This window comes from Spinacia oleracea, chromosome 1 (genome assembly GCF_020520425.1).
Source record: "Spinacia oleracea cultivar Varoflay chromosome 1, BTI_SOV_V1, whole genome shotgun sequence".
Classification (NCBI taxonomy): Eukaryota; Viridiplantae; Streptophyta; class Magnoliopsida; order Caryophyllales; family Amaranthaceae; genus Spinacia; species Spinacia oleracea.
This window is the reverse complement of record NC_079487.1, coordinates 15654950-15681442: the sequence shown is the minus strand read 5'-3', so window position 1 is coordinate 15681442 and position 26493 is coordinate 15654950.

Sequence of the window (26493 nt, the reverse complement as noted above, 5' to 3'; positions counted from 1 at the left end):
TGCTGTAGATTATGTGTCCAAGTGGGTGGAAGCCGTTGCCTCACCTACTAATGATGCTAAGACGGTCATTTCTCTGTTCAAGAAAGTCATTTTTCCAACATTCGGGGTTCCGCGAGCTTTGATTAGTGATGGAGGGTCACACTTCCATGAGAAGCATCTGGATGCGCTCCTGCGCAAGTATGGGGTTTATCACCGCACTGGGCTAGCCTACCACCCTCAGACGAGTGGGAAAGTTGAGGTCTCCAAACGAGAGATCAAATCTATCCTTGAGAAAGTGGTGGCGAAGTCTAGGAAAGATTGGAGCGATAAGCTGGATGATACTCTATGGGCATACAGAACCACCTTTAAGACACCTATTGGTACCTCCCCGTATCGGTTGGTGTATGGCAAGGTGTGTCACTTACCAGTAGAAATGGAGTACAAGGCTTATTGGGCAACCAAACAGCTCAACATGGATGCAAAGTTAGCCGGTGAGAAGCGGATACTTTAATTGGGTGAGCTCGATGAATTCCGACTACAAGCTTATGATAGTGCCCGGATTTATAAGGAAAAGACCAAGAAGTGGCACGACAATCACATTTTGCATAGAGAGTTCGCGGTGGGCGACAAGGTTCTACTATTTAACTCTAGGCTTAAGTTATTTCCTGGTAAACTTAAGTCTAGGTGGTTTGGGCCGTTCACCGTGACTATGGTAAGCAAGTTTGGGTCTGTTGAAGTAGAGAATGATAATGGTGAACGATTCAAAGTCAACGGGCAACGTCTGAAGTTGTACCATGATGGGGCTACTGTAGGAGTGGTTGAGGTCCATCACCTCAATCCCTCCGCCTCGTAAACTGCATATTCAAGGTAACAAGGTCGAGCGGGACCTAGAAATAAACCAGCGCTTTGCGGGAGGCAACCCGTATTTTATTGCTTTCGATAGTTTAGTCTTATTTTGTGTGTTTTGTAGCTTATCCTTTGCTTTCGAGTGGTGAGGAGAGGGTATTTTTATTGCTTTGGGCGTTTGATGATGTACAGGTTTAGCTCTTAAGTGCGAGAAGTTAGAAAAATGATCGTAGGAGGACGTTCGCTTATGGCCCGCCGGGCGAGAGCCGCCCGACCGGGCGCGTGTCGAAAGAAAACGCAGGATCTCATTTTGCCCGACAGGCAGCCAGGCGCCCGACGGGCGGCTCATTACGGACTGCAGGCCTATCGCCATTCGCCTGACGGGCGAGAGCCGCCCGACCGGGCACGTGCGGAAAACTTACCAAGTATCGTCCTCCGCCCGACGGGCAGACCTGTGCCCGTCGGGCAGCCTACGAGCCACAGGCCCGTCGGGCGGACTTTGGCCCGGCGGGCTAGAGGAGAAAAGAACCGAACTTAAACACGAGCTCCTCCTTTCCTTCTCACTTTTCTCACAATCATCTTCTTCATTCTCTCACATACTCCATTAAACCCCAAACCCTAAGAACTTCAAACCTCCATATCTCCCTCATCTCTCACCCAAATTCATCAATCCACATATCAAAATCATCCTCATCACATCCTCTTCAACCTCCACCAAACAATTTTCACCCTTTCTCACTCCCCACAAAAAACCCAATTTCACCAAAAAACCTCAAAAACTCAAAACTCTTCAACAATGGGTTCTAGGCCAAAGAGGACTTGCACGGGAGCATCAAGGAGACAAGAGGAGGCTTCCACAAGCCGTCTAACACCACCACCACCTCAGTTTGCACCCGATCCGGCTTTCCCGAACATGATCCTTGCTAGTGAGGAGCAACAAACTCGCCTTGCACACCTCAAGCTTCGGAAGGTAGTCCCTACTCGATTTATATGTCAGAAAACTTTGAATGATATGGGTATTGAGAGGGATGTTAGGAGATTATTTCATGGGGTGGGCATGAAGCATATGTTTTCCATGGTTAGGTTGACATTTAGAGATCTTACTCTTGAATTTCTTAGCTCATTTAATGTCAGAAAGAATGGATACAAGGATGTCACTAGAGTTTCTTTTCGGTTGTTGAATGCTAGTTTTGATATGCCTATTAAAGATTTTGGTGCGATATTTGGTTTATCTGTTGAGCATGATAGGTCCCCCGGGGAGGGACATCTTAATAGTACTGTGTGGGGGAAGTTGACTGGGGATTTCAATCCTAGTAGCATGCAACATTTGCACGCCTCTAGCGTGCAACACCCCGTCCCTTTTGTTTGGTTCCGTTTTATGGCCTTTACTATCTTTGGGAGGGACCAAAAGGAGAATGTGAGGAGCACAGAGTTGGAGATGCTCGGGGGGTATTTGTTGGATGGTAATGAAGGTTACATGATGAATTTGGCCCATCACTTGGCCATGCAGTTGCTTACTACTGCCAACCACCGCTACTTGACCGATATTGCTTTAGGGGGTCTGGTCACCCACATTGCCATAGCGGTGGCGAACTTTGCTGAGAGGGACCATGCTGCGGTCCGGGGTAACAATCTGTTAGATTTAGAGTATTTTGGGAGCCTTTACAGGGTGCACTCTGAGTACGGGGAACTTCTTCCCGGTCAGATGTCATGGATGTTCCAGAGGAACGCTCTCTTTACTCTACCGGACACTACCGGACTCACCAGTTTTGTGAGGGGTCAGTCCCATTATCTGTATGTAGGTGAGCAGGCACCACCCTTAGCCCAGCTCTAGCCCCAGCCACAGCCCGAGGCCGCACCTCGCACCTATTTCCGTAGGGGTGGGCGCAGAGAGAGGGAGTCGGGACAGAGAGGTAGTCCGGCTCAACAGGGGGAGCAAGGGTCTTCGGAGAAGCTGGGGTCCATTCATGAGAGGTTGGGCAGACTTGAGCTTGGTTTCCATGAGTTCGCAACTGATCACCAGAGGACCATGTTCCCTTTCTATGATCAGTATGCCAGGCAGGGCTACATTGCTCCGGATGCTCAGCACCCTTCTTGGTATTTGATGATGGGCAATGTAGATGTGTTAGCCATGATTTGATATTCGGTTGATTTGATGCCTTAACATGAGTCAACTCTGATTAACTATTTGTGGACTTGGTGCTTGACTAGTTGACTTGGTTAGGATGTGTGATAGCTTCCTGGTGTGTTATTGATTTTGAGTATTGGTTTGCAACTGTTAGTAGCGTTTTATGACTCATATGCATGCACATTGTGGAGGACGAAGGCATTTTTCTATTTAGGTAACCTTCAGATGAATGTAGATACATTTGTTCCCTCCTTTTCTACCCATTTTGTTGCTTGTGCCCTTTATTCGGTGGCTAGCCACATTACAAGCTTGTAAAAACCCCATTGGGTACTAGTCCCAAGCCTAGCTTGGGGGAGCTAATAGTAGTGAGGTGAGGGAGTTGTAGTGTGCTATATTTTGAGCAAAACGTGATTGTTGAAAAAGAAGTTCGTCTTATCATGTTTGTTGTTGAAAAATGAGTTGAAAATGAAAGAGATGAAAGAACAAATTAAATGTGAAGGTTTCTAAAAGAAAAGAAAAAAAAAAGAGAGATTGAAAACAAAAAAAGAAAAAAAAAAGAGAAAAATCTATTACTCTCAGAAAAGTTCAAAGTGTTGTTTCAATCAAGTTTTGCAATTTCGTATCCTTATGAGTGGTTGATTTTAATTGTGAAAAAGGCAAAAAGTATGGTGTTGGTGTTCGTTGTTTCATCATGTGTTGAGCGGGAGAGTTGCGGTCATTATTTTGGTCGATCATGGTTGTATTTAGGATTTATGCTCCCCAAAGCCAAGGCTTTAAGCTCACATTTTACCAAAACTTACCACACCCTTACCTAAGCCTAACATTACAAGCTTTGAAGACCTTCCGACCTTTGTGCATAGAGTCGTACTTATGTGAAAATAGTTGTTTACCAATGCAAGTTATGACACACGAGTGTTGTGAGTTTGGGAGGGCATTGTTCACTTATATGTTGGGAGGAGAGCGAACGGGTACATCTTTTATCCGCCACATAAATTAGTGACGAGTGTGTGAGCAGTAGAGCACTAGTCTTGAATTCCATTGTGCATTTGTGGTTCGCTTTGCGTGACGATTGTTAAGGTGGATTAGCGGTTGGATGGATTTGATTAGTTAACATTGATGCATGCTCGTTGGATTTTGCCTTGGATTATGTATTCATTTTGAAAAATGTTGGGGGTGAAGTTGGTCTTGTGTTCATCGACGATTTCCTTGCTTAGGGACAAGCAAGGATCTAACTTGGGGGAGTTTGATATATGTGTTTTATATAGTGTTTTCACCCCCGTCCCTTAGTACTTTTATGCGTTAAATGAGCTCTTAGTAGCCGTTTTTAGTACTAATCTGTGTATTTGAGTGTGCCTTGAGTTTCAGGACTACTTAGTGAGAAATTGGTCTTTTTAGACCCGTTTCATGATGATTTAGGCCACTACGTAATCCCGAGGGAGTTCGGGACGACTATTGTCAACTTTCGGGAGCCTTAGATGCTCATGATTGAGCCCCGGAAGTTAGACTCGGTGTTGCGGACGAAGGGTAGCTGATCTCCCTTCTCCCACCGGGCGAACAAGCAGAAGACTTGAGCAGCATCCAAGCAGCAGCAGCGTGTTTTCTCCCTCCGCCCGGCCGGGCGCGTGCAGAAGGTTTCAAAAATGTCTCCCTCAGCCCAGCGGGCAGACCTGCGCCCGGCTGGCGGATTTCGAGCTGGTCGCCCGACGGGCGGATTTCGAGTTGGTCGCCCGACGGGCGGTTGGCTGCCCAACCGGGCGACGACAACCCAGCATGCCTTTTTTCCGCGGTTTTCTTCCGGTTTTTCCTTATGTTTATGGGCAAACTATAAATACTAGGCTTAGTTATTTTAGTTGGACATCTTATTTTCCTAGTATTAAACCCTTAGTTTATTTTCCTTAGCTTAATTTTCTCTCTAGATTTATGCAAACACTTAGTTTTCAATTTCAATAAAAATTCAAGCTTTCTATTTCTCTTGTTCTTCAATTAAAGTATTGTTCTTTATTTCAATTCTTTGTTTAGCTTTAATTATGTTTTCAATCATGCTAATTGCTTTGTTTATTGTTAATATGCTTGAGTAGTCTAATATCTAGGGTTTGGGGATCCATGATTAATATGAAGGGGTATTGAATAATTGTGATTGTTGGCATTGTAATTAATTCCTATTGATTGGTTTATTTCACTATACAATTAGATTTGCGCAGGTTTAATTGTGGTAGTTATGCAATATCAAATTAAGATTCGAGAGATGCAATTTGATGTTTAAGCTTGTGTCAATAGGTGGAATTAGAGTTAATACGTAGCGAGAGCCTGTTAATTCTGAGTCTATGATTGGTATAGATTCGAGAGAGCATGCTAGTCTAATTAATTACCTTGCTGATTATCGTGATTGTTCATTGTCCTGGATTGTTATTTGTTGGTGAACCTATGCCCTAGATTCCTTAATATATTGATTCATACTCGTTTAATATTCGTTCATAGTCTTAGTATACAAATCATCAACCAACTCTTGTTCCCAATAGTCTAGATTAATTAATTAATAGTAGAAAGAACGCCTGTTTCCCTGTGGATTCGATCCTGACTTCCCTTGCTACCTAGTTAGTGGATTTAGGTTATTTTTGATTAGGTGATACGACTTAAGCCTGTCACTTCATGTCCAGCAATGTACTCCACTTCAGTTGTAGAATCCGCAATGGTGCTTTGCTTAGCGCTTTTCCAGCTTACTGCACCTCCGTTGAGGCAGAAGACAAACCCAGACTGTGATCTGAAATCATCTTTGTCGGTTTGGAAACTTGCGTCCGTATAGCCTTTAACAATTAATTCATCATCTCCACAATAACCAGGAAATCATTTTTATGCTTTTTCAGGTACTTCAGAATGTTCTTGGCAGCAGTCCAATGTGCCTCTCCTGGGTCTGACTGGTATCTGCTCGTAGCACTGAGTGCATACGCAACATCCGGGCGTGTACATATCATAGCATACATTATTGAACCAATCAATGATGCATAGGGAATCTCATTCATTCGTCTACGCTCATCTAGTGTTTTTCGGCACTGAGTCTTGCTTAGAGTCATTCCATGAGACATGGGTAGGTAGCCTCGCTTGGAGTCTGCCATCTTGAACCTTTCAAGCACCTTATTGATATAAGTGCTTTGACTAAGTCCAATCATCTTATTAGATCTATCTCTGTAAATCTTGATGCCCAGTATGTACTGTGCTTCTCCTAGATCCTTCATCGAAAAACATTTCCCAAGCCAAATCTTGACAGAGTTCAACATAGGAATATCATTTCCGATAAGTAATATGTCGTCGACATATAATACTAGAAAAGCAATTTTGCTCCCACTGACCTTCTTGTATACACAAGATTCGTCTGCGTTCTTGATGAAACCAAAGTCACTGACTGCTTCATCAAAACGTATATTCCAGCTCCTTGATGCTTGCTTCAATCCGTAGATTGCTTTCTTAAGCTTGCATACCTTTTTAGCATTCTTTGGATCCTCAAAACCCTCAGGTTGTGTCATAAACACAGTTTCTGTTAAAACGCCGTTTAAGAAAGCGGTTTTGACATCCATCTGCCATATTTCGTAATCGTAATATGTAGCGATTGCTAACATTATCCGAATAGACTTTAGCATTGCAACTGGTGAAAAGGTTTCATCGTAATCCACACCATGGACTTTCCTGTAACCTTTTGCAACCAATTTAGCTTTTTAAACTTCAAGTTTCCCATCCTTGTCCTTTTTCAGTCTGAAAACCCATTTGCTTCCTATGGCTTGGTAGCCATCTGGAAAATCGACCAAATCCCAAACTTGGTTTTCAGACATGGAGTCTAATTCTGATTGCATGGCTTCTTGCCATTGCTTGCAGCTAGGGCTCGTCATAGCTTGTTTGTAAGTCGCAGGTTCATGACTTTCAAGTAATAGAACTTTATAGCTCTCGTTCGTCAAAATACCTAAGTACCTTTCCGGTTGAGATCTATATCTCTGCGATCTACGCGGGGTTACATTTCTAGATGGTCCTTGATTCTCACCAGATACTTCTAAAGATCTCTGAGTTTCATCCTGAATGTCATCTTGAGCATTCTCTAGAGTTTGTTGTTCGACTCGAATTTCTTCGAGGTCTACCTTTCTCCCACTTGTCATTTTGGAAATGTGATCCTTTTCCAAAAAGATACCATCTCGAGCAACAAACACCTTGTTCTCAGATGTATTGTAGAAGTAATACCCCTTTGTTTCCTTTGGGTAGCCCACAAGGATACATTTTTCAGATTTTGGATGAAGTTTGTCTGAAATTAGTCGTTTGACGTATACTTCACATCTCCAAATCTTAAGAAAAGACACTTTTGGAGGCTTTCCAAACCATAACTCATATGGAGTCTTTTCAACATCTTAAGACGGAGCTCTATTTATAGTGAGTGCAGCTGCATTTAGTGCATGTTCTCAAAATTCTATTGGAAGTTCAGCCTGACCCATCATTGATCTAACCATGTCTAGCAAGGTTCTATTCCTCCGTTCCGACACACCGTTCCATTGTGGTGTTCCAGGAGGAGTCAATTCTGATAGAATTCCACATTCTTTCAGATGGTCATCAAATTCATAGCTCAGATATTCACCGCCTCTGTCAGACCGCATTGCTTTAATCTTCTTGCCTAATTGATTCTCTACTTCACTCTGAACTTCCTTGAATTTGTCAAAGGATTCAGACTTATGCTTCATTAGGTAGACATAACCATATCTACTGAAGTCATCAGTGAAAGTGATAAAGTAGTTGAAACCACCTCTAGCATTTGTACTAATTGGTCCACATACATCTGTATGGATTAAACCCAATAGTTCAGTTGCTCTTTCTCCAACTTTACAGAAAGGTTGCTTTGTCATTTTGCCAAGTAAACATGATTCACACTTACCATAATCCTCTAAGTCAAATGGTTCTAGAATTCATTCTTTTTGAAGTCTTTCTATGCGTTTCAAGTTAATATGGCCTAATGACAATGCCACAGTTAGGTGTGATATGAATCATCCTTTTTGGCCTTTTTGGTATTTATGTTATAAACTTGTTTGTCGTGATCTAATAAATAAAGTCCATTGACTAATCTAGCAGATCCATAAAACATCTCTTTAAAATAAAACGAACAACTATTGTCTTTTATTAAAAAGGAAAATCCCTTAGCATCTAAGCAAGAAACAGATGATGTTTTTAGTAAGACTTGGAACATGGAAACAGTCTTCCAGTTCCAAAACTACCCCAGAGGGCAACGGCAAATAATAAGTTCCTACAGCTAATGCAGCAATCCGTGCTCCATTTCCCACTTGTAGGTTGACTTCACCCTTGCTTAACCATCTACTTCTTCTTAGTCCCTGTGAATTGGAACATAAGTGTAAGCCAAAACCTGTATCTAATACCCAAGAAGTTGAATTAGCAAGTATACAGTCTATAACGAAAATACCTGAAGATGGAACGACTGTTCCGTTCTTCTGATCTTCCTTAAGCTTCAAGCAATCTCTCTTCCAATGCCCCTTCTTCTTGCAGTAGAAGCATTCAGATTCAGAAGTGGGTTGGCTCACCTTCTTCTTTTCAGATTTGGTGCCGCCTGGTTGCTTAGTCTGGCTGGCCTTGTTGCCACCTGTCTTAGCATTCCTCTTCTTACCAGATTTCTTGAACTTGCCCCCACGCACCATAAGAACATCTTGCTTATCACTTTTGAGCGTCTTTTCAGCGGTCTTCAGCATACCGTGAAGCTCAATGAGCGTTTTGTCCAGACTATTCATACTGTAGTTCAGCTTGAACTGATCATATCCGCTATGAAGAGAATGGAGGATGGTGTCTACAGCCATTTCCTGAGAGAATTCCTGATCCAGCCGACTCATATTTTCAATGAGTCCAATCATTTTGAGAACATGTGGACTTGCGGGCTCGCCTTTCTTAATCTTGGTCTCAAGAATTTGCCTATGAGTCTCGAATCTTTCGACTCGAGGCAGATCTTGGAACATGTTCTTTAACTCACTGATGATCGTGAAAGCATCTGAGTTGATTAACGTTTTCTGTAGATCTGCACTCATGGTTGCAAGCATTAGACATTTCACATCCTTGTTGGCATCAATCCAACGATTGAGGGCTGCCTGAGTGACCCCGTCGCCAGCGGCTTCGGGCATCGCCTCTTCCAGGACATACTCCTTTTCTTCCTGCATAAGAACTATTTGCAAGTTCCTTTGCCAGTCAAGGAAGTTCTTCCCGTTCAACTTCTCCTTTTCGTGAATTGATCGGATGTTGAATGAATTGTTGTTTGCCATAGTTAAAACTACAATTGAAAAAGAATAAACAAATAAATAACCATTCACAGTTTCTCTTAATAAACTTTAAATTCTAGCAAACATGCATAATTTATCATTTATCAAGCATTTTATTCAAGTTATGTGTTCCGGCAGGTGTGAATAAAATTATTCCAAGATCCTTAAATCATTGAAGAATTAAGCACATTATTTATTTTGACTCAATTCTAAAATATTTTAGGTAAGCAAAAGCCTTTTGCTAATAGTCTATAAACTACTCTTGGTTGATAGGTACGTCTAAGAACTTATTAGGTAAACCTATCGATTTTGCCACGACATAAAAGGACTCCTTACTTATATCGTTGAGTTTCACCAAAACCAACATGTACTCACAATTATTTGTGTACCTTACCCCTTTATAATCAATAAGTAACACCTCGCTATGGCGGAAAACTATTACTAAGATTGATGTAAAGGTTATCCAAGTAAGTGTTATTTTGGCATGGCACCTTTTAACTCAATTTTTCAGTTTGGAACTTAAGGCTCTTACTATGTTGGTTAGATTTTAAGTGAACTAAAATCCTTAATCATGCAACATAATCAAGCCATAATCTCATGCATAATTAAGACATATTTAAAGCAATAAGTAACTTAAAACATGCATAAGACATAAATGTGATCTAGTATGACCCGACTTCATCTTGAAGCTTCAACTTCAAAGTCCGTCTTGAAAATGGATTGGAAACTCCGTCTTGAATTTCACCATGGGAGGCGTCATTTTCTTCAAATAGGATAAGCTATAATTAAACTAATTACAACTATTTGATGGTACGCAGACCATATTTAAAAGCAATAAAATTTGGTACTTTAGACCAATATTACATTCAAATTAATGGTACGCAAACCATATTTTCTATCCTATTTGGGCCATACTAGTCACTTTTTAATAACCTGCAAAACAGTACATATACAATATATACCATTACCCCATTCATTATCATGAATGGCCCACGTAGCTGGTTAGTAGAAAATGTTATGCATCACATAAATATTTGCAGCAATTAATCAAGGGCACCAATAATCTATCAATTTTAATCAAGTTGTTTAACCTTAAAGGAATGTAGACCTAATTAAGAGTTTATGACTAAAATGCTCCCACTTAAACCAATAAATTCACATGCTTTACTAATTTTAAACATAAAAATGTATTTCCTAGTCTAACCGGAAACATACAAATTTAATGAAAATTTAAAGCTCATATAAATTTATAATTGAATCCATTTAATTTGTTTTCAGTTGAATTAAAATGAATTTAAATTAATTCAAGGTTTTAATTTTATTAAAATAATTAGTATAAATAAAATTTATAATAATTAGATTATTGAAAATTAAATTCCGAGAAAACAATTTAAATTACGAATTTTAAAATTAATTAAAAAACGTTTCCGAACTTAAATTTAAAATTAAAATTAAAACGCATCAATCGTAACAAGACGAGGCACTTGGGCTTGCGCCCAAGCCCCGTCAAGTGCACGAGGCAGCATCGCCCCTCGACTGATCGTACAGCACCACGCTAGCAGGCCACACGCAACGCAGCAAGCCAAGGCCACGCTGCGCGCAGCCCGCTCACTCGACGCGTCTGCTTGCTTCGCTGGGCGCTGCAGCCCGGGCTGTGGCGCAGCTCGCTTGCTTCCCACACGCGACTGCACGCTTGGCTTGCGCCAACGCCCCTCGCCTTCGCCCTTGCCCCTTCGCCCATGCTGCACACAACACTCGGCAAAAGGGCAGCGTCCAGCCTTGTGCTCGTATGCCATGGCCCTTGCTCGCTGCATTGTACCGCATGGGCGACGAGCTCCCTTGCTCGTTGTCGCATGCCCGCACTATACAACACCCCTTAAGGGTAACACGTAGCGTCCATTGCTTTGTGCGTGCAAGTTTTATGAGCGAATTGCATAAAAATTTAAACTTTTATTTTAAAAATTAATGACAAATTAATAAATCATATTAATTTCATTAATTTTAGGGCGAAAAATCGAAAATTTATTAATCAATTAATTTCCGATTATCATGGATTCAAATCTAGGTCCTAAAAATTTTTAATTTATCATAAATTAACAATTTTTATGGTGGTTTTTAATCATGGATACCTAATTAAATCGTTAATTAATTATGAAAATCTAATTCTAAATTATTCGAATTTCAACAAATTAATTACAATTACAAATTAGGTTGTATAATTAACAAGCTTAGGGATTCAAATTTGTTAAACATATACAGTAGGTCAATCAAAAATTCAAGATTCAACAACAAGAATCGCAAATATTCAATTTAACATCTTAAAATTATAAACTTTTGCGTTCGAAAAACTAAAACGTCCGAAAAGTCATAGTTAGGCTTCGAATTTGAGAATTCTAAGTTCGGCAGAAACAAAGTGTTTTTGTCAAAATTTTAGAATGCCTTTTACATGCGGAATTGACACAAAAATCACTCGATTTCGTTGAGTAACGAAGAAACTGCCTAAAAACTGCGTTTATATATTTAAATAAACGCAATTTGCAATTAATTAACAATTACGATAATTAATCACCCCTTTTAATTCTTTGCAAATTTCTAAATTTTAGCCATGTTAAGCAATTATTATGGAATTAATTAGAGGCTCGTGATACCACTGTTAGGTTATGATACATATAAACGAATATAAATCATGCGGAAAACCATAAACGCCGGGATTCCAAATTAATTGCCACATAACAATTAGCATAATTTAGATGCATACACTTTGTAGCGTGCCCTCCCTTGCTGCGCCCGAACCGAACAAGAACAAGTCTTTAGGACTCCAAGTGTCGTCCCTCCGTAGAAAGTCCACAGCACGTCCAGATCCGCCTTAAGATTGACCAACTAGAATCGCCCTTAAGGTACTAAAATATTCGGCTATATGGGCAAGTGTTTTGGCTGAATTTTTGCTCAAATTCTTACCTTTGAATACTTGAAACTCGTTATAAATTATGAGCCCTTAACTCATATTTATAGGCCATGGAATAAGTAATCGAATCCTACTAGGATACGAATTAATTAAATTAGAATCCTAGAAGAACTCTAAATTAATTAATTTATCTTTTAGGATTAGGAAATTCAATCAACAAATTAATCATATACGCTTTAGGTTTCGTAAGTGAACACAAACACACACGCACGCACATCAGCCCACGAGGGGTGCCATGCGCGCGCGCGCAGCCCGAGCACTCGCAGCCCACTGCCACGAAGCCCACACGCTACCGCAGCCTTTGCCTTGGGCTGGTGTGTTGTGGCGCGCGTTTCCCTTGCTGGACGTGGGCCTAGCTTCGTGCTCGGCCTTCGTCTAGCAAGCTCGTCCGATGCTAATTCGTACGACGCGCTTCCGATTAATTTCCCGATTTCGGAATTCATTTCCGATACGAACAATATTTAACATTTCCGACTCCGGAATTAATTTTCGTCTCGAACAAATATTTAATATTTCCGTTTCCGGAATTATCTTCCGATTCCGATAATCTTTCCGATTCTGACAATATTTCCGTTTCCGGCAATATTTGCATTTCTGATAATATTTTCCGATACGTACTATGTTTCCGTTTCCGGGAACATCTACGACTTGGATAATATTTATATTTCCGATACGATCCATATTTCCGCTTCCGACAATATCATCGTTTCCGGAGTATTCATTTACTTGCCTTTGACGATCTCAGCTCTCACTGAAACCAAGATCCGTCGATTCCGAATATGTATTAGATAGAGTATTCAATGCCATTAAATACCTGATCCGTTTACGTACTATTTGTGTGACCCTACGGGTTCAGTCAAGAGTAAGCTGTGGATTAATATCATTAATCCACTTGAACTGAAGTGGCCTCTAGCTAGGCATTCAGTTCACTTGATCTCACTGAATTATTAACTTGTATAATTAATACTGAACCGCATTTATTAGACTTATCATTAAATGCATACTTGGACCAAGGGAATTATTTCCTTCAGTTTTCAATCAGATTAGGGTCAGAAAAGTCAAATTTTCGACACTTTACGAATTCAGAATCACTTTCTATGACTTATCCAATAATCCATAAACAATTCAAAAATTCATGAAAAAATTCAGCAAAATTCGACAATAATCACAAACATATAAACATGCTAATAAGTAATTTAAATTCATGTATCTCATGATACCACTGTAAGGTTTACAGTTAAATACATAACATGATAACGGAATAACCCCAAAGTCAGGAAGTATGTATAAAGTACAAATCAAGCATTAGTTACATTTGTAGCGTGTTTTCCCTTAGTTCAACAAACACGAACACGAATAAGAACTCCAAATGCCGTTCCTCTACTTGGTTCACCGACACGTTCAGATCCGTCTTGAGATTGATGGCTTAGATCTCCTTCAAGATTGTTTAGCTTTTGGGACGAACACTCTAATGGAGGGACATAGAGAATTAGGTTTTCTCTTGCCTTAGGTTAGAATATTAGATTGCTTAGATTAGGAAAATATGTGGAGTATGATATTATAATATCCTACCACATGAGCCAAGCCAACCGACCAAGCAAGAAGCTCGATCGGCCAGCAAGGCCCACGATCTCACTAGCACACACACGCACACAGCGCAGCGAGCAGCGGGCCTTGGGTCGTCGCTACTGTTGCTGATGTTGCTTCCTTGTGCGCGCACCAACATAGCCAAGGCCATGGGCCAGCGCTACGCCTCGTGTGCTTGACTCGTGGGTTTGCTTTCGTATTTGCTGCAACACCCTGATAATTCCTTATATTTATAATTCCCTTTTTCCGACTAATATAAAAGAATTACCAAGATATTACAGCCACCGTGATAACAGCTAAGGTTATTTACCAGAATTACGCAGCGACAATAACTAACTTTCAAAGATATTAAATAGTTAATGGTCACTTAACAAACTGGAACCATTACGACCCAAAAACCAAAGCATTAAATAGCTTTAAAACCATTAACTATAGTTTAAGTAATGATGAATGACATTTATGTCGCTCTTAGCTTAGGATTTTATGTTAGTTTTTATACTTTTTTATAGTTTTTAATAGCTTTTTGTGTGAATTTTATAAGTTTCGTACCATCTTGTGCTTTATAGGTGATTATGATGAAAAGTGATGGAAAACAAGTAGAATCAAGCTAAAACAGGGCTTGTGCGATCGAGTGATGGTTTGTGCGCCCGAACAGAGGAGTGCAAATGGGCACAAGGAATATCCAGTTCTGTGCGATCGAACGTGCTCTGTTGTTCGGTCGCACAGGATTGATTTTTGGAGGCAGAATGTCTCTAATTTGGGATGCGATCGCACAACCTACTATTCGACAGCACAGGTTTTGTGCGACCGAACGTGCTCTGTTGTTCGGTCGCACAAGTTTGGTTTTTGGAGGCAGAATGTCCCTAATTTGGGATGCGACCGCACAAAGCTCTCAACTCGACCGCACAAGAGTTGTGCGCCCACACAAGGCCTTTCGTTCGAGCGAATCATGCTGCAGAGGAATTATGAGCCAAAGAAACCCCATTCGACCGAACAGGGTTCTTCGTTCGGTCGCACATGACGAAAGAAATATTCTTCGCTGCCTTCGCTGGCACAGGACCCAGTGTTTGCTCGAATGACTCTTTTACGTCCGGTCGCACAAAAGGTCTGTGCGACCGAATGGTTGTGCGAGCTGCTCTTATTCGAATTTTGGCTTCTATTTGGGGAAACTTATAAATAGATTTTTTGATTATTTTGTTAAGAGCAAAATTTTAGTTGATAATTTTAGATTCTCAAAGTTAGTTTTTCAGCATTTTCTAGAGAGTGAAACTCTCCTCCATTGAAGCATCAATTTGTAATTCTCTAAACTCTTCTTCTAATTTTGTGCAATTCAATTCAATTTCGTAATTCTTGCTTTTGTTGTGATTGTTGATTGTTCTATATTTCCTTCAATTCTTGAATTCTTCTTGATTTTACTTAGTTACTTTGATCCTTAATTCTCTTGTTGATTGTTCAATTGATTGTTCTAGTTTTTTATTCTCTCTTCCTAATCCTTCAATTTCATGCTTGCTAGTGTAGAATTAATGGATTTCTTGATTTCTAGAATGGCTAGTGAGTAGATTTAGGTTAGGGAAAGGGGAGAATCTAGGGGCTTAATTAGGGGAATTTGATGATTTAATTGATTAATGATTGATGTGATTAAATTGATTTAGTGCTAGGATTTTCCATGATCAATTGAGTAGTAGTTGCAAATGCTAGTTGATTGAGTTAGATTGGAATGTATGATTTAGGTTTGGCAAGACATTGTGAGCCTAGTTCGTGCAAGTGAATGATAGTTCCTATTATATGCAAGATAATCTAGCTTAGGACTATGCGAAAGCTTTTCTATAGGCTAGGTTGCTTCGCGTGCTCTATCCGAGAGGTGGCGAGTACGTCATTAGTTTTCATTCCCCTATGTGCTATTTCATTGCATCATTCATGATTACTAGATGGTAGTTCATTTCCCCTGATTTCCCTAGACTATCCCCAACTCGCTAACGTTTAGTTTCCTTGATTCAATCTAGTTTAATTGTTAGTTTAGCATCTTAGTGATAATTCAAATCAAACCTCTTGTTCGAATTAGCTTGACATTTAAACTCGAGAACCATCGTTTCTTTGGGACGATCCCTTTACTTGCCACTATAGTTCATATAGTTGGTTAGTCTAGTGGTTCTATAAATTTTGTTTGATTGAGGCATTGATCTTTCAACGACGGAAAAACGCCTTATCAAAATGGCGCCGTTGCCGGGGAATGGCATCATTGTTTGATTTTTTTATTCTAGATCGCTGGTCTAGTTCATTTTTCATTTTCTTTCTTTTTGAAAACCAAAAAAAATGACAAATTCCTTTGTTTCTCAAAATGATGAATCGACTACACTTGATGATCTTCTCTATCTCCATGATAAATTCTTAAGCTCTTTGAAAGTTGAATCTACCCAATCATTGTGTGAGATGCTACTTTTCATGAAGTATCTTGAAATTCAAGAATAGCAAAGAATAGATTCTAGTTTGAATTTATTTGAGGACATGTCCCAATGAGTTGTAAAAGGCTTTTTGGGAATTTCTAACCTATTGCAAGAGTCTATTAAGGAAGTATCATGGAGAAGAGAAGAGTTTGAGGCTACATTGCCACCTATGATGCATGACATTGAGGAGTTGAGTATTGGAGAGTTTGTTCCTACTCGTTCCTCTTTGAGTGAGTGCATCAATGATGGTGATGAAAATCTATTTGCTCCATTTTGCCTCGAAGTGCTTAAGTCGATTCAAATTGAGGAAAAGAGTGAATGTGCCAACCAAAAAGATTTTAAAGTGAATGAAGGATCTTATGTTGAGATTTCTTGTGATTTATGTGATGTGAGCGAAGTTGTTTGTGAATCTTTTGTTCCCAGTCCCTTCCCTCATTCCCCCTTCTGAAAGAAGAAACTCAACATTTATCCTTCATTTCCTATTTCTTTTCCCTTTTTGTCCAAACTCCCGCCGCTTGAGGATTCTTTTTCCTCTATTGATCCTAATGATTCTCCTTTACCAAAGGAGCAAAAAGAAGGGAGTATTTCTTTTGTTTTTTATTTTGCTTTTTCTTATTTTTGGTTCCCTACCCCTTGTAGGCATAGAGTTGCGCTTTACTTTGTGCTTGCATCTCATTTGACTCTTGCCTACTTGTTACTATTGGATATGTTTGCCATTGCATATGACAAACTATTGCGATCATTTTCGGGGTACTTACTAGAGGTAAGAAGCGTCAAGCTAATGACGTAAAAAGAGCGCTTCTCGGGAGGCAACCCGTGGGTGTTGGCCATTTGGCCCATGTATACTAATTTTTCTTGATTTTTGAAGTTTTTGTGCCTCAAGCTATCTTGATGTGGAAATCTTTGCATCCATCTTTGCCATGTCCGGCTATTCTTCTTGGTGAGTTCGTTCGTTATTACGGTTCTTTGCGGGACTTGGTCCCACGTCATCACCGCTAATATCCTTCTAACTCACATGCATTCTTTGGGTTGGGCATCTTTATTGCGGGGCATTGGTTGGATGGGTAGCTGTGCCCCTCCTAGTTTCGTTTTAGGCCTTGAGGACATGGCCTAATTCGAGCTTGGGGGGAGATTCTATTGTTGCTAATTTGATCTCCGTGTGATGGATTGCTTGATTTTGTGAATATTTTGAGTTTTGTGCATATTTTCTTGATTAGTTTCATTGATTTTGTGAATATTTTCTTTATTTTCATTTTCTTTATTTTCATTTCTTTTATTTTTCCTTATTTTCTTTCTCTTTTCTCTTTCTTTCTTTATCCTTTTCGATCTTTGCCAAGGCAAGCTTTTCTATCTTTTTAGGCATTATTCTTGATTTGGGCAAATAAAAGTGGAACTTGTACACTAGAATGATTTTATTCCTAATTGGTAGATGTTTGCACGGTTTTCAATGTCTTGGGTCGAATCTAGGATTTGGTGTTAAGAAAGTTGGTTGGACTTTGGGTAGCATGCGTCTTGAACCCTTGGCTTGTGGTAAGATGGTGTCGATCTCTCTAGTGACTTGAAACCGGAGAGAGTGGTATTTTCTCCCATGTGAGGATCATGTTCATTAGCCCAAACACATTTACATATATATTGAGTGGCATGGATCCTTGGCATTGACTTTCTTACTTCCCGAATTTGACTATTTCCTTCCCGAGACCGCGACCGAACTACTTTAGAGGACGATAGAGGCATTTCTTTCGGTGACTATTTTTCTTTTTAGTATAGGACTTTGTTTTCTATTTTTCTCATATATTTTTGTTTGCATTTGCCCTCTTGCTAGCCATTTGAGCCTTGCCCCTTCATTTCTTATGAGCACATTACAAGCCTAATAGCCTTTGTTTTGTTTTCACCCTTAGAAAGTGATAGTGAAGCTTAGAGTTATGATGCTTGTTGGTTTTGATTGAATATGCAAAGTTGAGGAATGATTGTTATTGGTATTAATGGCAAAGTTTGGGAAGTATGTTGTATATAGTGAATAAATAAGCAAAAGCAAAAGTTTTGAAAAAGCCAAAAATAGAGAAAAACAAGGCAATGAGAAAGTTTCATTTGAAACACAAAAAAAAGAGAAAATCAAATTAAGAAAAGTGCAAAAAGAGTTGTAGTTTAGAATTGTTGTTGAATAAGCTTGGGGGTACCCCAAATAAGTGGTACGAGTTTTTTTTTGGTTCAATATGCTTGAGTTGAGTCCTATCATTGCGCTTCACTTTAGGTATGAGCACCAAATTACCAAATTTGTTCCGCACCTTACCCCTAGCCTACGTTTCACCCTAAAAAGTCCTCTTGACCCTTTTGAGTTGAGTCATTGTCGGTGGAGGGAGGATTTGATCAAATTCGGGAAGTAAGAAAGTCAATGCCAAGGATCTATGCCACTCAATATATATATATGTAAATGTGTTTGGGCTAATAAACATGATCCTCGCACGGGAGCAAATACCACTCTCTCCGGTTTCAAGTCACTAGAGAGATCGACACCATCTTACCACAAGCCAAGGGTTCAAGACGCATGCTACCCAAAGTCCAACCAACTTTCTTAACACCAAATCCTAGATTCGACCCAAGACATTGAAAACCGTGCAAACATCTACCAATTAGGAATAAAAGCATTCTAGTCTACAAGTTCCACTTTTATTTGCCCAAATCAAGAATAATGCCTAAAAAGCTACAAAAGCTTGCCTTGACAAAGATCGAAGAGGAAAAAGAAAGAGAGAGAAAAGAGAAAGAAAATAAGGAAAAATAAAAGAAATGAAAATAAAGAAAATATTCACAAAATCAATTAAACTAATCAAGAAAATATGCACAAAACTTAAAATATTCAAAAAATCAAGCAATCCATCACACGGAGATCAAAGTAGCAACAATAGAATCTAGGGGCATAATTAGGGGAATTTGATGATTTAATCGATTAATGATTGATGTGATTAAATTGATTTAGTGCTAGGATTTTCCATGATCAATTGAGTAGTAGTTGCAAATGCTAGTTGATTGAGTTAGATTGGAATGTATGATTTAGGTTTGGCAAGACATTGTGAGCCTAGTTCGTGCAAGTGAATGATAGTTCCCATTATATGCAAGCTAATCTAGCTTAGGACTATGCGAAAGCTTTTCTATAGGCTAGGTTGCTTCGCGTGCTCTATCCGAAAGGTGGCGAGTACGTCATTAGTTTTCATTCCCCTATGTGCTATTTCATTGCATCATTCATGATTACTAGATGGTAGTTCATTTCCCCCGATTTCCCTAGACTATCCCCAACTCCCTAACGTTTATTTTCCTTGATTCAATCTAGTTTAATTGTTAGTTTAGCATCTTAGTGATAATTCAAATCAAGCCTCTTATTCGAATTAGCTTGACATTTAAACTCGAGAACCATCGTTTCTTTGGGACGATCCCTTTACTTGCCACTATAGTTCGTATAGTTTGTTAGTCTAGTGGTTCTATAAATTTTGTTTGATTGAGGCGTTGATCTTTCAACGACGGAAAAACACCTTATCAAGTAATAATAGTAGTCATGACTAGAAATCAAAATAGAGTTTATAAATACGGAAGAATAAGGGGTCTCTCAACACAATTCGCATGATAACTTCTCCCGCAAGTTATCTCTACGAACCTGCTTATTGAAAACTACTCCCCAACAATGCAAGTGCAATGATGGATCATCATAGGGTCATTAAGGAGAAGGCCATGACCGAAAGACATGAAACACAAAGTCAGCAAAAGCTGAGTACGAACAAGCTAGAATGAAGTCCTACTCTAACATGCTTCACTCAACAATATAATAATCCACATACAAAAGCCATTTAATAAACAATTAATCATGGAGACAAACTCGATACTTGACACGACTCTTAACTCACAGATTAAAAAGAATTAGCTTCGAATGGGTAAATGAAGGAAATAATGCCCTTGGTCCAAGTATGCATTTAATGTTAAGTCTAATATATGCGGTTCAGTATTAATTAACAAGTTAATAATTCAGTGAGATCAAGTGAGCTGAATGCCTAGCTAGAGGCCGCTTCAGTTCAAGTGGAATTAATGATATTAATCCACAGCTTACTCTTGACTGAACCCGTAGGGTCACACAAATAGTACGTAAACGGATCAAGTATTTACTGGCATTAAATACTCCATCTATGGATATTCGGAATCGACGGATCTTGGTTTCAGTGGGAGCTGAGATCGTCAAAAGCAAGAAATGAATACTCCGGAAATGATGATATTGCCGGAAACGGAAATATGGATCGTATCGGAAATATAAATATTATCCAAGTCGTAGATGTTGCCGGAAATGGAAATATTGCCGGAATCGGAAATATTCCCGGAAACGGAAATATTGTCAGAATCGGAAATATTATCGAAATCGGAAAATAATTCCGGAAACGGAAATATTAAATATTTGTTCGAAACGGAAATTAATTCCAGAATCGGAAATATTAAATATTGTTCGTATCGGAAATGAATTCCGGAATCCGGAATTTAATCAGAAGCGTATCGTACGAATTAGCATCGGACGAGGCTTGCTAGACGAAGGCCCAGCACGAAGCCAGGCCGTCGCCCAGAAAGCCAAGCGCAACAAACCACACGCCAAGCCTCGACCAGGCCCAGCGCAAGGCCAGGCCCAGCCAAGGCTTGGGCGCGCGCATGGATCAGGCAGGCTGCGAGCAATGGGCCTCAGCGATGTGCGCTCAGCGTGGGCCGCAAGGCTTGCGCGCGGGCGTGCGGTGCTTGTGGGCTGCTCGTGTGCATGTTATACGAATCCTAAAGCTATCGGGATTCGTCATATGATTAAAACCTAATCCTAATAGATAAAGTTTATTTAATAGAGTTCTAGCAGGATTCTAATTAAACTAAATTAGTATTCTAATAGGAGTATAAGTCCTTTTCCATAACTCTATAAATAGGTGCCTAGGGTCACAAATTTATACACAATATTGAAGTATTCAAAGGTAAGATTTTGAAGAAAAAATCAGCCAAACACTTGCAACCATTTTAGCCGAAAATTCCTAGCAACCTTAAGGGCGATTCTAGTTGGTCAAGCTTAAGGCGGATCCGGACGTGTTGTGGACTATCTACGGAGGGACGACACTTGGAGTCCTAAAGACTTGTTCTTGTTCGGTTCGGGCGCAGCTAGGGAAGGCACGCTACAAAGTGTATGCATCTAAATTATGCTACATGATTATGTGTAAATAATATGTTTCCTGGCATTAAGGTTTTCCGCATGATTTATGTTTTGTCATGTGTATCATAACCTAACAGTGGTATCACGAGCCTCTTATTATTTTTATAATCTAAATTGCATGACATGGTTAAATTTTACAAATTTGCAAAGAATTAAAAGGGGTGATTAATTTTCGTAATTGTTAATTAATTGCAAATTGCGTTTATTTAATTATATGTACGCAGTTTTTCGGCAGTTTATTCGTTACTCATCCACATCGAGTGATTTTTGTGTCAATTCCGCATGTAAAAGGCATTCTAAAGTTTTGACAAAAAGATTACTTTTAGGCCGAACCCAGAATTCCCAAATTCGAAGCCTAACTATGACTTTTCGGAGGTTTTAGTTTTTCGAACGCAAAAGTTTGTAAATTTAAGATGTTAAATTGAATATTTGCGATTCTTGTTGATAAATCTTGAGTTTTTTATTGACCTACAGTATATGTTTAACAACTTTGAATGCCTAGACTTGTTAATTATACAACCTAATTTGTAATTATGATTAATTTGTTGAAATTCGAATAATTTAGAATTGATTTGTTTTTCATAATTAATTAATAATTTAATTAGGTATCCATGATTAAAAACCACCATAAAAATTGTTAATTTATGATAAATTTAAAATTTTTATGACCTAGATTTGAATCCATGTTAATCGGAAATTAATTGATTAATAAATTTTCGATTTTTCTCCCTAAAATTATGAAATTAATATGTTTTATTAATTTGTCATTAATTTTGAATTAAAAATTTTAAATTTTTTGAAAAAACGCCCATAAATGTTGCACGCACAAAGCAATGGAAGCTACGTGTTACCCTTAAGGGGTGTTGTATAGTGCGGGCACGCGACGACGAGCAAGGGAGCTCGTCGCCCGTGCGGTACGAATGCAGCGAGGAACCAAGTCATTGCACGCGCGCGAGGCGAGGAGCCTTGGTGTGTGTGTTGTGTTGATGGGCGGTGGGCGAAGGGGCGTGCCACAAGGCCGAGGCGCGCGCGCGGGAGAGCGCAAGCTGGGTCGCCCAGCGAGCACTGCTCCGCGCAAACGAGCGCTACCTCACGCCACGAGGGACTGGTTGTGCCTAGCGAGCGTTGCATCCCTTCGAGAGCTGCTGCGATGCATGCGGGCGAGCAGGCTGCGCGCAAGCGTGGCTTGGCTTGCTGCGTTTGCGCGTGGCTGCTGCTGACATTGTGCCATGGCCATGAGATCGGTCGTGCACACGATAAGGCTTGGGCGCAAGCCCAAATGCTCGTCATGTTACGATTGAGTCGTTTTGAATTTTAATTTGAAATTTCAGTTCGAAATAATTTTAATTAATTTTAAAATTAATAATTTAAATTGTTTTCTTGGATTTTAATTTTGAATATTATAATTATTATAAATTTTAATTTATACTAATTATTTTACTAAAATTAAACCTTGAATTAATTTAAATTGATTTAATTCAACTGAAAAATAAATTAAATAAATGGATTCGATTATAAATTTATATGAGCTTTAAATTTTAATTAAATTTGTATGTTTCCGGTTAGACTAGAAATACATTTTTATGGTTAAAACTAGTAAAACATATAAAGTTATTGGTTTAAGTGGGAGCATTTTTAGTCATAAACTCTTGATTAGGTCTACAAATCCTTTAAGGTTAAACAACTTGATTAGAATTAATAAGGACTGAATAATTGGTAGATATTGGTGCCCTTGATTAATTGCTGCAAATATTTATGTGATGCATAACGTGTTTTACTAACTAGCTATGTGGGCCATTCATGATAATGAATGGGTGAATGGTATATATTGTATATGTACTGTTTTGCAGGTTATGAAGTGACTAGTATGGCCCAAATAGGATAGAAAATATGGTCTGCGTACCATTAATTTGAATGTAATTGGTCTAATGCACCAAAATTGTTTTTCAATTCAAATATGGTCTGCGTACCATCAAATAGTTGTAATTAGTTTAATTATAGCTTATCCTGTTTGAAGAAAATGGCGCCTCCCACGGTGAAATTCAAGACGAAGTTTCCAACCATTTTCAAGACGGACTTTGAAGTTGAAGCTTCAAGATGAAGTCGGGCCATACTAGATCACACTTATCTTATGCATGGTTTAAGTTATTTATTTCTTTTAAATATGTCTTAAATATGCATGAGATTGTGGCTTGATTATGTTGCATGATTAAGGATTTTAGTTCACTTAAAATCTAACCAACATAGTAAGAGCCTTAAGTTCCAAACTTAAAAATTGAGTTAAAAGGTGCCATGCCAAAATAACACTTACTTGGATAACCTTTACATCAATCTAGTAATAGTTTTACGCTCAAACAATTGATAGGTGTTACTTATTGATCCTAAAGGGGTAAGGTACACAAACAATTGTGAGTACATGTTAGTTTTGGTGAAACTCAACGATATAAGTAAGGAGTCCTTTTATGTCGTGGAAAAATTGATAGGTTTACCTAATAAGCTCTTAGACGTACCTATTAACCCAGAGTAGTTTCTAGACTATTAGAAAAAGGCTTTTGCTTACCTAAAAGATTTTAGAATTGAGTCTAAATACATAATGTGCTTAATTCTTCAATGGTCTTTAGGATCTTCGAATCATTTTATTCACACCTGCCGGAACACATAACTTGAATAAAATGCTTAATGAACATTAAATTATGCATGTATGCTAGAATTTAAGTTTATTAAGAGAAACTGTGAATGATTATTTATTTGTTTATTCTTTTTCAATTGTAGTTTTAACTATGGCAAACAACAATCAAAACATCATCATGGGTTCTGAGCTTATGGTCAAGCTGAACCTAACAAATTTTCTTGAATGGGAAGCTAAGCTAGTTGAAATAGTCAGACTCAATGGACTTGAGTATGTGCTGTTACATCCCATGCCAAGCTACTATGCCAAAGACATGACCCCTGAAATATTTTCCGCCTGGGATGCGGATCTCAAAAAGGTTATGAGTCTCATGCTGAACAATATCCCTGATGAATGGGCTAGAAGGTTTGTAGCTTACGAACCTTTTACGCTCATCAAGAATCTGAGGGAAATCTGTCGTGGAAGCACGGAGGACAGGGACCTAAACGTCCATGAGTTGATTGAATCAATGTCTGGTCTAAAGTTTAGTTCTCCTAACAGGTGTTATAGGATGGAGGTCCAAGAAACACATGTTCATCTCCTTCGCACTAAACCGAGGGTAGGCGTCCCACTGAGGTTCCATGTGGAGCTTATGCTTTCATATTTTCATCGCCTGAGTCTGCTAGGAACACTAATAAGCGAAAAGATGGCAGTCTCTGTCTTTCTCAATTCACTGCACAGTGGGTTTGGTCGCTTCAAGCAACTATACCTAAGTGAACCAAGAGAAGAAACAGTTGCATAATTTGTTCACCTTGTCAGAAAGGCTGAGATAATACTCGACAGTGAAGCCAAGGATTTACTCAAGGCTAAAGGGAGACCCTTCAAGAAAGGTGGAAAGTCCAAGGGCAATGCTAAAACAAAGCAGGACAAGTCCACATCAAGCTGTCTTTATTGTGATGGAATAGGCCATTACAAAAGAGAATGTCCAAAGCTAAAGGAAGATCAGAAGAACGGAACAGTCGTTCCATCTTCAGGTATTTTCGTTATAGACTGTATACTTGCTAATTCAACTTCTTGGGTATTAGATACAGGTTGTGGCTCACACTTATGTTCCAATCCATAGGGACTAAGAAGAAGTAGAAGGTTAAGCAAGGGTGAAGTCGACCTACGAGTGGGAAATGGAGCACGGATTGCTGCATTAGCTGTAGGAACTTATTATTTGTCGTTGCCCTTTGGGCTAGTTTTGGAACTGGAAGACTGTTTCCATGTTCCAAGTCTTACTAAAAACATCATTTCTGTTTCTTGCTTAGATGCTAAGGGATTTTCCTTTTTAATAAAAGACAATAGTTGTTCGTTTTATTTTAAAGAGATGTTTTATGGATCTGCTAGATTAGTCAATGGACTTTATTTATTAGATCACGACAAACAAGTTTATAACATAAATACCAAAAAGGCCAAAAATGATGATTCAGATCTCACCTATCTGTGGCATTGTCGATTAGGCCATATTAACTTGAAACGCATAGAAAGACTTCAAAAGGAAGGAATTCTAGAACCATTTGACTTAGAGGATTATGGTAAGTGTGAATCATGTTTACTTGGCAAAATGACAAAGCAACCTTTTTCTAAAGTTGGAGAAAGAGAAACTGAACTATTGGGTTTAATCCATACAGATGTATGTGGACCAATGAGTACAAATGCTAGAGGTGGTTTCAGCTACTTTATCACTTTCACTGATGACTTCAGTAGATATGGTTATGTCTACCTAATGAAGCATAAGTCTGAATCCTTTGACAAATTCAAAGAATTTCAGAGTGAAGTAGAGAATCAATTAGGCAAGAAGATTAAGGCACTGCGGTCTGATAGAGGCGATGAATATCTGAGCTATGAATTTGATTACCATCTGAAAGAATGTGGAATTATATCAGAATTGACTCCTCTTGGAACACCACAATGGAACGGTGTGTCGGAACGGAGGAACAGAACCTTGCTAGACATGGTTAGATCAATGATGGGTCAGGCCGAACTTCCAATAGAATTTTGGGGACATGCACTAAATACAGCTGCACTCACTATAAATAGAGCTCCGTCTAAAGCTGTTGAAAAGACTCCATATGAGTTATGGTTTGGAAAGCCTCCAAATGTGTTTTTTTTTTAGATTTTGGGATGTGAAGTATACGTCAAACGATTAATTTCAGACAAACTTCATCCAAAATCTGACAAATGTATCCTTGTGGGCTATCCAAAGGAAACAAAGGGGTATTACTTCTACAATACATCTGAGAACAAGGTGTTTGTTGCTCGAGATGGTATCTTTTTGGAAAAGGATCACATTTCCAAAATGACAAGTGGGAGAAAAGTAGACCTCGAAGAAATTCGAGTCGAACAACAAACTCTAGAGAATGCTCAAGATGACATTCAGGATGAAACTCAG